The sequence below is a fragment of the Triticum aestivum genome, chromosome 1B, assembly GCF_018294505.1.
Source record: "Triticum aestivum cultivar Chinese Spring chromosome 1B, IWGSC CS RefSeq v2.1, whole genome shotgun sequence".
Taxonomy (NCBI): Eukaryota; Viridiplantae; Streptophyta; class Magnoliopsida; order Poales; family Poaceae; genus Triticum; species Triticum aestivum.
The window spans coordinates 260421370-260434232 of record NC_057795.1 but is presented as its reverse complement, the minus strand read 5'-3'; positions in this window follow the sequence as shown (position 1 = coordinate 260434232).

Below are 12863 nucleotides of genomic sequence, written 5' to 3'. Positions count from 1 at the left end.
ATTACCGATCCAGGGATGACACTAATGCACAGAGATCAGACTATTTGAGGTCTGATCGCTACAAGATGGTATCAGAGCACACGTTGACTGTAGGACACGACCACTAAGCTAAAGCCCTGGATCACTACTCTCTTCTCATTTCTGACTCCTTTCCCTTTCTACTCTTTTTTGGATGGCGGATGCAAGGAACAAGTTCACGCAACCGGATGAAGATACACCCTTCGGACGCCACTTGAAGGAAGTCACTAGATACCTGAACATCAGAGTGCCAAGCTTCACCAGGACCTACATCGCCACTTTACCAGAAGGGGAGCGTTGGATGATTCAAGTTCAAGTTCCAGGAAGGACGTTCATGCCCGTCACTGAGCCCATAGAGTTTTCCTTTGATGCACCAACCTGGAGTCTAGGAAAGAGCATGGCAGCCCACATTACCATGGGACATATTGGAGAAGTTTGCCACAAGGATCTCAAGGATACTATTTACCAGATTTGTGGGCGCCGAGATGAGCAATTGAAGATGATCAGTACCAGGAAGGATAGATTAATTGCAGCTTTTATCCAGGAGCTAAACCAGCACATTCGTCGCCAGGAGAACCAGATGTGCACAGGCATGATAGATCTGAAGAAGGCATTGACCAAGATCACGGAGCTGGAAGAAGAACTCAAGTCTACACGCGATGGATATGAGGAGGAAATGATGACACCCGTGCAGAAGAATGATGATCTGAAGAAGAAGCTAAAAGTGTTTATGGGATTCCCCGCGATTGGAGGAGAAGACAATGATTGCACTTGCCCGGAGAACTACATCATCATCGACGACACCGATTCGGACCCAGAAGATAGCGATGATGATTTTGTTGATGAAGCTGGAGCAGATATCATGGAGTCTTCGACCGATCAATTTTTCTAGTCGACCACCATAACAGTAGTAGTATTCTCCCATGTATATAGTCTGGTCCGAGCACTTTTGTAACGATAGTTAGACCGTTGTATGCCCTTGTTTGAGTTGATTGAAGTGATATTGTTTGCATTTGTCTCATGTGCATATGGGTAGTGTTATTCTCTCTAGACCTCATTCTATTCTATATTCTCATCTTTTATAAACCCTCAGATGCCTCCGAGACGTGACAATGGATTTGCTTTCCCACCGGAGCACACTCAGTTGATCCAGCAGTAGAATGCCTTGATGCAGATGCTAGTCTAGAATCAGAACCAGGGGAACAATAACAACAACAACAACGACAACAACAACAACAACCCACCACCACCACCACCTGTTGATCACTTAGCCCGTTTCTTGAGGCTGAATCCACCGGTGTTCTGTAGTAGCACCGATCCGATAGTTGCAGATGATTGGCTCCGTAAGATGGGAAGGGAGTTGACCACTGCAGGATGCACAGATGCGGAGAAGGTGCATTTTTTCGCACATCAGCTTGATGGACCTGCAGCATCATGGTGGGAGAATTTCACAGCCACTTATCCCATCAACACTGTCACATGGGACCAGTTTCAGCAGGCTTTCCGTACTGCTCATGTTTCAGCAGGAGCTATGGCCATGAAGGAGTGTGAGTTTTGCAACTTGCGCCAAGGAGGACGTACAGTTGGCCAGTATGTGGATGACTTTAGTAAGTTAGCATGTTATGCCCCAGATGACGTTGCTACGGATGCAGCTAAGCAGGAGAAGCTTCTAGAAGGACTGAATGACGAGCTAAGCATGCAGTTGATGGTAGCAACCTTGAACAATTACCAGGAGTTGGTAAACCGAGCTCTCATGATTGAAGGGAAGCAGCAGCAGATTGACAACCACGAGAGGAAGTATGGACAAGGGAAGTACAATTCTAGAGCTCAGCAAAAGCCTTGTTTTACCCTGAACATGGGAGGACCTTTTCAGCATACCCATGGAGGAGGGAGTTCACACAACCATAATGGCCCCACGAATGGTAATGGGAATGGAGGAAGCAACGGCCATAACCGTACCAACCCTTCGACCCCAGCCAAGAAGGATCTGAGCCACGTCACTTGCTACAAGTGTCAGAAGACTGGACATTATGCCAATGAATGTCCTGAAGCCAAGAATGGAAATGTCAATGGAAGCTCTAGAAAGAAGGCGAACCCTTTCAACAGGGGACAGGTGAACCACGTTAACGTGGAAGAGGTTGAAGCCCAGCCAGATGCAGTAATAGGTAAGTTTTTGGTTAAGTCATTTACTGCAATCGTTCTTTTTGATACTGGTGCATCGCATTCATATATATCAAGGGGATTTGTGGATAAGTATAAACTGCCCACCAAAGTTCTTAGAACACCTATGTTAGTAAGCTCACCAGGAGCGGAGTATATGGCCAGTCAAGGATGTTTTCAAGTGCCATTAACCATAGGTAGGCATGTTTTCCCCTCGGATTTAATCATTTTGGAGTCACAAGGTTTGGATGTGATTCTGGGTATGGATTGGTTATCGATGTATGGAGGAAACATCGATTGCGCCAGTAAGTCGATTTTGCTTACCACCCAGAAGGAGAAGGATCAAGTATGTATCCCGGCACGAGCCGAAGAGGACTCAAGTGAATTCCTTATCAGGAGTTGTGCAAGAGGAAGTACCAGTGGTGAAGGATTTCCCTGACGTATTTCCGAAAGAGTTGCAAGGCATGCCACCGGATAGAGACATTGAGTTTTTGATGGAGCTTTTGCCAGGCACATGGCCAATATCTAAGAGACCATATAGGATGCCCGCAAAAGATTTGGAGGAAATTAAGAAGCAGATTAAGGAGCTACTGGATAAAGGCTATATTCGCCCAAGTACTTCACCTTGGGGATCGCTAGTGCTTCTAGTGGAGAAGAATGATGGATCATTGAGGATGGTTGTTGATTATCGAGGACTGAATGAAGTGACAATCAAGAACAAGTATCCACTGCCGATGATCAATGATCTGTTTGACCAGTTGCAAGGAGCTAAGGTATTTTCCAAGATCAATCTACGATCAGGATACCACCAGCTGAAGATTCGAGAGCAGGATATACCTAAGACGGCTTTTACCACCAGGTGTTTATGGAGTTTCTGGATAAGTTCGTAGTGGTGTTCAATGATGATATTCTGGTCTACTCGAAGAATGAAGAGGAGCATAAGGAGCATTTGCGTTTGGTACTCGGGAAGCTCAGAGAACATCAGTTATATGCCAAGTTTAGCAAGTGTGAATTTTGGTTGAAGGAAGTTGGACTTCTCGGACATGTTATATCCGGAGAAGGAATAGCAGTAGACCCCACCAAAGTTGTCACTGTGACAAACTGGGAAGCCCCAATGACAGCTGAAGAGATCCGGAGTTTTCTTGGACTCGCAGGATACTATCGGAGGTTCATTGAGAATTTCTTGAAGATTGCGAAGCCCATGACGGAGTTGTTGAAGAAGGACACCAAGTTCAACTTGACTGAGGAATGTGAGGCTTGTTTCCAGGAGTTGAAGAAACGTTTGGTTACATCACCAGTGTTGATTCTGCCAGATCAGCGCAAGGATTATGAGGTGTATTGCGACGCTTCATGTCGAGGACTTGGAGTAGTGCTTATGCAAGAGGGAAGAGTTGTTTTGTACGCCTCACGACAGATTAAGCCCCATGAGTTGAATTATGCTACCCATGATTTGGAGTTAGCAGCCGTAGTGCACGCATTGACGACATGAGACATTTTCTCATCGGAAACCATTGTGAGGTGTACACGGATCACAAGAGTTTGAAGTACATCTTCACACTGAAGGAATTGAATCTCAGGAAAAGGAGATGGTTAGAACTCATTAAGGATTATGATATGAGATTGCATTATCACCCCGAAAAGGCTAACATAGTAGCCGATGCGTTGAGCCACAAGAGCCATGTCAACACATTCATGACCGAAGAGCTAACGAAGGAGTTAGCCGAGGATCTTCGCAAGCTATGTTTGGAGATAGTTCCGAGAGGCTATGTAGCAGCATTGGAGATTCAGTCTACTTTGATGGATAAGATCAAAGAAGCTCAGAAGACTGACAAGGAGATTGCCGAGATAAAGGAGAAGATGAGCAAAGGAAAGGCTAAGGGATTTTGTGAGGATGAGCACGATACCTTATGGGTTGAGTACCGCGTTTATGTGCCTAATGACCCGGAGATCAGGAAGTTGATTCTACAGGAGGCCCATGATTCGCCGTATTCGATTCACCCAGGAAATACCAAGATGTATCTGGATTTGAAGGACACTTTCTGGTGGATCGAAATGAAGAAAGATATTGCGGAGTATGTAGCAGTCTATGTTGTATGTCAGAGAGTAAAGGCAGAGCACCAGAAGCCAGCAGGTTTGCTACAGCCATTGCCGATACCCGAATGGAAGTGGGATAAGCTAGGCATGGATTTTATCACAGGATTGCCCAGGACACGTTCTGGCTATGACTCAATATGGGTTGTAGTCGATCGTTTGACGAAGGTAGCTCATTTCATCCTAGTGAAGACCACTTACACCAGTGCTAAGTTGGCGAAGATATACATGACCAGGATCGTATGTCTGCATGGAGTTCTGAGGACCATTGTGTAAGATAGAGGAACCCAGTTTACCTCAAAGTTCTGGAATCAGTTGCACGGAACTTTGGGTACCAGGCTAGAGTTCAGTACAACTTTTTCATCCACAGACAGATGGACAGACCGAGAGAGTCAATTAGATTCTGGAGGACATGTCTAGAGCTTGCGCGCTAGATTATGGATCTAGTTGGGACGACAATTTTCCATATGCAGAGTTCTCTTACAACAACAGTTATCAATCCAGTTTGAAGATGGCCCCTTTCGAAGCCTTGTACGGAAGGAGGTGCAGGACATCGTTGTTGTGGGATGAATTGGAGACCATCAGTTGTTTGGGCCAGATTTGATTAAAGAGTCTGAACAGAAGGTTAAGTTGATTCGTGATAGGCTCAAGGTAGCCCAATCCAGGCAAAAGAGCTATGCAGATTCTAAACGCAAGGAGACAGTTTACGAAGTCGGAGACAGAGTTTATCTTCGTGTATCTCCACTTTGAGGAGTTAAGCGTTTTGGAGTTAAGGGAAAGTTAGTGCCACATTTTGTGGGACCATACAAAGTTTTAGAGCGTATGGGAGAAGTTGCTTACAAGTTGGAGTTGCCCGAAGGATTGTCAGGAATTCATGATGTGTTCCATGTTTCCCAGTTGAGGAAGTGCCACAAGGAGATGGCTGAGATACCGCTGAGAGATACAGTGCCACTAGAAGCGATTCAGCTGGATAGTGATTTGACCTATGAGGAGAAACCAGTTAAGATTCTCGAAATTGCCAGCCGAGTCACGCGCAGCAAGGTTATCAAGTTTTGCGAAGTTCAGTGGAGCCACCATACCGAGGATGAAGCCACCTGGGAGCGAGAGGAAGATCTACCGAAGGACCACACTCACCTATTTTCTAGCCAACCTGAATCTCGAGGGCGAGATTCATCTTAAGGGGGGTAGGTTTGTAACATCCCAAATTTTCAATTTGGAATGTTATACATTAGATCATCATTGCGTATCATATTTTATTGCATTTTGGCTTGATCCTAGAAATTTCACGCAACTCAAGGACCCATGGAGAGAGTTGGAGATTTCGTTATTTTCATATTTGAGTTTTCTCAAAATTAGAAAATAGGATCATTTGATTTTAATTATTTTATCTTCGAATATTTCTTATACAAAAGTAAAAGAGAGGGAATAAAATGACTTTCCCAAAATAAAGAAATATTGAGAATTTAATAATATAATCAAATAGATTTTATTTCGGAGTTTATCGCTATTTTATTTTAATTTAGGAAAAATGTGCGTTTTTCAAAATTGCATTTAGGCCCCAAATAACTGTTCATCTTGTCCGGCTTATTTTTAGAGGACGGGGAAAATTTATTTCGGGATTTTTGGAGTCTGTTTAGTATTTCTTTTCTTTCTTTTTCTGCACGTTCGAATTTTATTTTATTTTTAAAACGAAACCGACCTCGGGTCGTATTCAGCCAGGACTCCGCCCGACCGACCCCTTTAAACAGTGCGCCCCGAGTCAACCCAACCCAGCCCACCCCGCTGCCCTAACCCTAGCCGCGGCAAGCCGCCGCCACCCCCGCCAGCCGCCGACCCCCGCCGCCGCCGACGCCGCCGACGCCGACGCCGCCGCCGCCCGCCACTGCCTCGCCGGAGCCAACCGCCGCCGCCGCCGCCATTGACCCGCCGGAGTTAGTCGCCGCCGCCACCGCGGTTTTCGAGAGAAAACCGTCGGGTTTTTTAGAACCCTAGATCCGTTTTTTTATAGATCGGTTTTATTTTTTTCTTTAGTTATTTAACGGATGTTTTTCCGTACGTTCGTTTTAACGAACGGTTTTCATCGTTTAGCTGCAGACAGCGAAAGTTCGTTCGTTAGCCTGTTCGTCCGTTTTTCTTTTTCTCGGATTTTTCGCGATTATTTTCGATCGCGATTTCTTATCCGATTTTTGTTCTAGTATAACTTTTCGCTCGTTTATCGGAATCAGGCGATTCAAGCGCCTGGAGTTTCGTCTCGAAACCCTGTTTCCGTTTAACCAATGCAAATAAGTTTTTGCTACTGTAAAATTTGACTTAGGTCCAGATTAGTAAACGAAGCTTGTTTCTTTCATCGTTTGACTTTCGTTGCTTCGTTTGATTTGATTCTTTTTGCAAACCGGAGTTCTCAAGTTGAAATTTCTGGTTAGATCTCTTATTTGAGTTGTACCTGTGCATTAGATGAGTGCTTATTGTGTGCTTGTTTTGTTTGCGATAGAGTACCCGGAGTGTGCCGCTTGCTACTACGAGTCTCTAGGTTTCACGGATCATCAGGAAGGCAAGTAACACTTTGATCATACCTCTTTACTACCCAGTTTTATTACATTAGATCACCCCTCAAACATTGCATGGTTAGGATCTAATTAACATGTGGGTTTTGGGAAATAGATGAGGTAGTACCTATTGTCCTGCATTCAAACCTTGGGAGTTACTTCTATGTTATGCTTATACTTCTATGCTATGCTCGTAGACGTGGATTGGGTTTGAGTGTATCCATGACCGATGTGAGGCTGTTAATTAAAGGTTCAACTTAAGGTGGCAACTTAAATTCACATATGGGCGGATTGAGGCACCTGGGGAACCCAGTGTTGCCTGTATTTTTGGAAATCCCGGGGTACCGTGTGATTTTCCTATGGACCGCCACCCAGGCTCAAAGGGATCATGAGATTATTCATGCTAGAAACTTCCGTGTGCAGCCGCAAGCTACTATGGGCTCTAGCATAGTTGATTAAGTCGTGTAAACTCTTACAGTGGTAAACTAGCAGATGTAGGGGAAAGTAGGTGTAACTGTCTACCCATCGTAAGGTGCAAACGCTTCTGAAAGACTATGTCTCGGTCATCCGTTTCTCAAACACCATGTAGTGCGAGAATTCCAACGCAGGAGATTGAGTCTTGCGGGGAAAATTGCGCAAACCTCTGCAGAGTGTATAAACTAATCATGGTTAGCCGTGTCCTCGGTTATGGATGTTTTAAGTATCTAGTACCTGGATTATCATGTGAATCTCATCATGTTACTCTAATTAATTTTGTTGGGTTTAATGTTGATGCTTAATTGGGATTGAGATGGGTGAACCTTCTCAATGTTTAACAACCACCATGATAGTTAAATAAAAGTTATTCCTTTGTTGTAGGGAAAAATTGGCTTTATGCAAAACTGTAACCATAGAGCTTTCCACCAGCCATATATGCATGTAGTATAGCATTATTTCTGTTCATTACTCTCTATGTGTTACATTGCCAGCATATTCCATGTGCTTACCCATTTTCAGGCTGCAACGTTCATGTTGCAGACTTTTCAGATGACGAGTAAGGTGCCTTAGGTCGTGATCTTATACTTAGTGATGCCGTTGGAGTTGATGGACTCGCTTTATCTTCCAAGCCTTCCGCTGTTATCGTTATTAGATGGCCTTAAGCTATATTTATTGTAATAAGTTCTCTTTTGAGATATTCGATGTAATAAGTGTGTGATTGCTACTCTGTTATAAATCCTTCAAGTACTGTGTGTGTCAGCATACCGGTCCAGGTATGACACTGATGCACAGAGATCAGACTGTTTGAGGTCTGGTCGCTACACTTGAAGATGAAGTCAGAAGAGCCACAAGACGACAACAAGGGTGGAGGGCTCGCCCCCTACCTTGCCCCTCATTGGGACTCCTCTGACCTAAACCTTGGCCCTATATATTCACATATATCCCAAAACCACCAGAAGCATCCACGAAAACACTTCTCCACCACCGCAACCTTCTGTACTCATGAGATCCCATCTAGGGGCCTTTTCTGGCATCCTGCCGAAGGGGGATTCAATTACGAAGGGCTTCTACATCAACTCTATTGCCCTTCCGATGAAGCGTGAGTAGTTTACCTCAGACCTATAGGTCCATAGCTAGTAGCTAGATGGCTTCTTCTCTCTCTTTGATTCTCAATACCATGTTCTCCTTGATGATCTTGGAGATCTATCCGATGTAATCTTCTTTTGCGGTGTGTTTGTCGAGATCGGATGAATTATGGATTTATGATCAACTTATCTATCAATATTATTTGAATCTTCTCTAAATTCTTATATGCATGATTTGATATCGTTGTAGTTCTCTTCGAACTATCGGTTTGGTTTGGCCAACTAGATTGGTTTTTTTTTGCAATGGGAGAAGTGCTTAGCTTTGGGTTCAATCTTGCGGTGTCCTTTCCCAGTGACAGTAGGGTAAGCAAGGAACGTATTGTATTGTTGGAATCGAGGATAAAAAGATGGGGTTTACATCAAATTGCTTGAGTTTATTCCTCTACATCATGTCATCTTACTTAATGTGTTACTCTGTTCTTCATGAACTTAATACTCTAGATGCAGGCATGAGTCGGTCGATGTGTGGAGTAATAGTAGTAGATGCAGGCAGGAGTCGGTCTACTTGACACGGACGTGATGCCTATAATTCATAATCATTGCCTTAGATATCGTCATAACTTTGCACTTTTCTATCAATTGCTCGATAGTATTATTTGCTATCTTGAGAGAAGCCACTAGTGAAACCTATGGCCCCCGGGTCTATTTTCCATCATATAAGTTTCTGATCTACTATTTTGCAATTCTTTACTTTCCGATCTATAAACCAAAAATACCAAAAATATTTACTTTATCTTTTGTTTAGTTTATTCTATCTCTACCAGATCTCACTTTTGCAAGTAACCGTGAAGGGATTGTCAACCCCTTTATCGCGTTGGGTGCAAGTTGTTTGATTGTTTGTGCAGGTCTTGGTGATTTGTGCGTTGTCTCCTACTGGATTGATACCTTGGTTCTCTAACTGAGGGAAATACTTATCTCTACTTTGCTGCATCACCCTTTCCTTTTCAAGGAAAACCCAATGCAATCTCAAGAAGTAGCACTAAACTGTAAGTAAAGGGGTGAAGTGATAGAACCAGTTGCTCGATGAAGACAATGATTTGGCAGACCAGTTCCAGTTGCTGTGACAACTATACGTCTAGTTAGGGAGGCTGAGATTGAACTCACAAGACCACGTCTTCACCTTATTCCCCTTGAGCTAAGGGCACTTAGACCTCGCCCAATCACTTAGGTAAGTCTTCAAGGTAGACTTCCAAACCTTCACAGACGTCATTCACCGGTGATGCACAATGGCTCTTGGATGATCAGAACGCGACGCCTAACCGACTAGAAGATCACAGTCTTCAAATGTAATAAGTCTTTGCTCTCGCATAACAGAAAGACTTTGGTGATGGCAAACACTCTATGGGTTGTGGGTGTTTTGGGTTTTGTTCTCGCAAGGATTCTCTCTCAAAGGCTTCAGAGGTGGGTTGCTCTCAAACGACAAAACCCATGCACTAACTCAGAGCAGCCACCAATTTATGGTGGAGGGGTGGGCTATTTATAACCAGGAGGCAACCCGACATGATATGTCCGAAACGACCTTGGGTCAATGGACAACCGACACGTGTCCAATGGTCGGATTTCAAACACACGTGACAGCTTGACTTGGGCTCCAAGTAAAGCTGACTCATCCAACACAAGATAAGATTTTCTCTCATAATCTTCACTCGAAGACATAGGATTTTAGGTTGGGCATCACGTCAGTCTTCTAACTTTTTTTACTTCGACCCCACTTAACAGTTCGGTAGTTCCTATGACTCAGGAAAGAAGAGAATGGAACTACGAAAGAAATAATGTCTTCGCACTCCATTATTTTCAAGCGAATGTCTTCACGCATCATCATCTTCAACACAAATGTCTTCGCTAACCACCAATGTCTTCAATGTCTTCATACATTTTTAGGGGTCATCTTCAATGGGTAAACCGAATCAATATGCACTTCTACCTGTATTCTCATGTGAATCTCACAAACACATTAGTCCCTCAACCAAGTTTGTCGTCAATACTCCAAAACCAACTAGGCAGATGCACTTACAATCTCCCCCTTTTTGGTGATTGATGACAAACTGGTTGAAGTTTTCAACGCGGAAAAAATGCAAGTAAAAGAACATGGTCATTGGCTTCTTGAAATTGGAGGGCTCCCCCTGAAGATGTGCATATAAGTGATACGTCTCCAATGTATCTATAATTTTTGATTGTTCCATGCTATTATATTACCTGTTTTGGATGTTTATGGGCTTTACTTTACACTTTATATCATTTTTGGGACTAACCTACGAACCGAAGGCCCAACCCAAATTGCTGTTTTTTGCCTATTTCAGTGTTTCGAAGAAAAGGAATATCAAACGGAGTCCAAACGGAATGAAACCTTCGGGAGCAAGCTTTTTGGAACGAACGCAATCCAGGAGACTTGGAGTGGATGTCAAGAAGCAGCCGAGGCGGCCACGAGGCAGGAGGGCACGCCCTAGGTGGGTGGGCATGCTCCCCACCCTCGTGGGTTACTCGTGGCTCGCCTGACCTACCTCCTTCGCCTATATATACCTCCATACCCTGAAAACATCCAGGAGCACCACGAAAAATTATTTCCACCGCCACAACCTTCTGTATCTGCGAGATCCCATCTTGGAGCCTTTGTCTGGGCTCCGCTGGAGGGGGAATCGACCACGAAGGGCCTCTACATCATCTCCAAGGCCTCTCCGATGAGTTGCGAGTAGTTTACCACAGACCTACGGGTCCATAGTTATTAGCTAGATGGCTTCTTATCTCTCTTTGATTCTCAATACAAAGTTCTCCTCGATCTTCTTGGAGATCTATTCGATGTAACTCTTTTTGCGGTGTGTTTGTCAAGATCCGATGAATTGTGTGTTTATGATCAAGTTTATCTATGAGAAATATTTGAATGTCCTCTGAATTCTTTTATGTATGATTGGTTATCTTTGCAAGTCTCTTTGAATCATCAGTTTGGTTTGGCCTACTAGATTGATCTTTCTTGCAATAGGGAAAGTGCTTAGCTTTGGGTTCAATCTTGCGGTGTCCCTTCCCGGTGACAACAGGGGAAGCAAGGCACGTATTGTATTGTTGCCATCGAGGATAAAAAGATGGAGTTAACATCATAGTGCTTGAGTTTATCCCTCTACATCATGTCATCTTTCTTAATGCGTTACTCTGTTCTTCATGAACTTAATACTCTAGATGCAGGCAGGAGTCGATCGATGTGTGGAGTAATAGTAGTAGATGCAGAATCATTTCGATCTACTTGTTATGGATGTTATGCCTATATACATGATCATGTCTAGATATTCTCATAACTATGGACTTTTCTATCAATTGCTTGACAGTAATTTGTTCACCCACCGTAATACTTATGCTATCTTGAGAGAAGCCACTAGTGAAACCTATGGCCCCCGGGTCTATCTTTTATCATATAAGTTCCCATCTACTTTTATTTGCATATTTACTTTCCAATACATATCATAAAAATACCAAAATAATTATCTTATCTTATTATCTCTATCAGATCTCACTTTCGTAAGTTACCGTGAAGGGATTGACAACCCCTTTATCGCGTTGGTTGCGAGGTTCTTGTTTGTTTGTGTAGGTACGAGGGACTTCTGTGGAGCCTCCTACTGGATTGATACCTTGGTTCTCAAAAACTGAGGGAAATACTTACGCTACTTTGCTGCATCACCCTTTCCTCTTCAAGGGAAAACCAACGCAGCGCTCAAGAGGTAGCAAGAAGGATTTGGCGCCGTTGCCGGGGAGGTCTTCGCACAAGTCAAGACATACCAAGTACCCATCACAAACTCATCTCCCTCGCATTATATTATTTGCCATTTGCCTCTCGTTTTCCTCTCCCCCACTTCACCCTTGCCGTTTTATTCGCCCTTCTTCTGTTCGTCTTTTTGTTTGCTTTGATGTCTTACTTGGCTCGTTTGCTCGTTTGGTTGGAATAGTTGTTTATTTATTGCTAAACAGAGAACCTAAGATCTATGGATCCTTATCCGCTTGCTAATCTCTTTAAGAGATCCAATTATGATGAACCAATTGCTAGTCAGTTTTGTGCACTAGATTATCTTTATGAAGCTTTGCTCGAAATTCATAAATCTGAAAATTATGATGAAGAAATTTATGAAGAGATTCAGGATAAATCTTTGAATAAAAACATGATTGCAATGATTTTACTATAATTTTTCTTGATGTCAATTGTGCTAATAATATGCAAAACCCTAAGCTTGGGGATGCTAGTTTTGCTATGTCTACTACTTGTTGCAATGATCATGATTGGGGTGATTCTTCTTATGATCTTGAAAATTTATTTAAGCCCCATGATGAATATGAGATGGATAATAGTGTTTGAAATAAATAATTCACATAGCTTCTGTTTATATGTGGTTTTATGTTTTAATTAGTGTTTGTGCCAAGTAGAACCTATAGGATCATCCTGGGT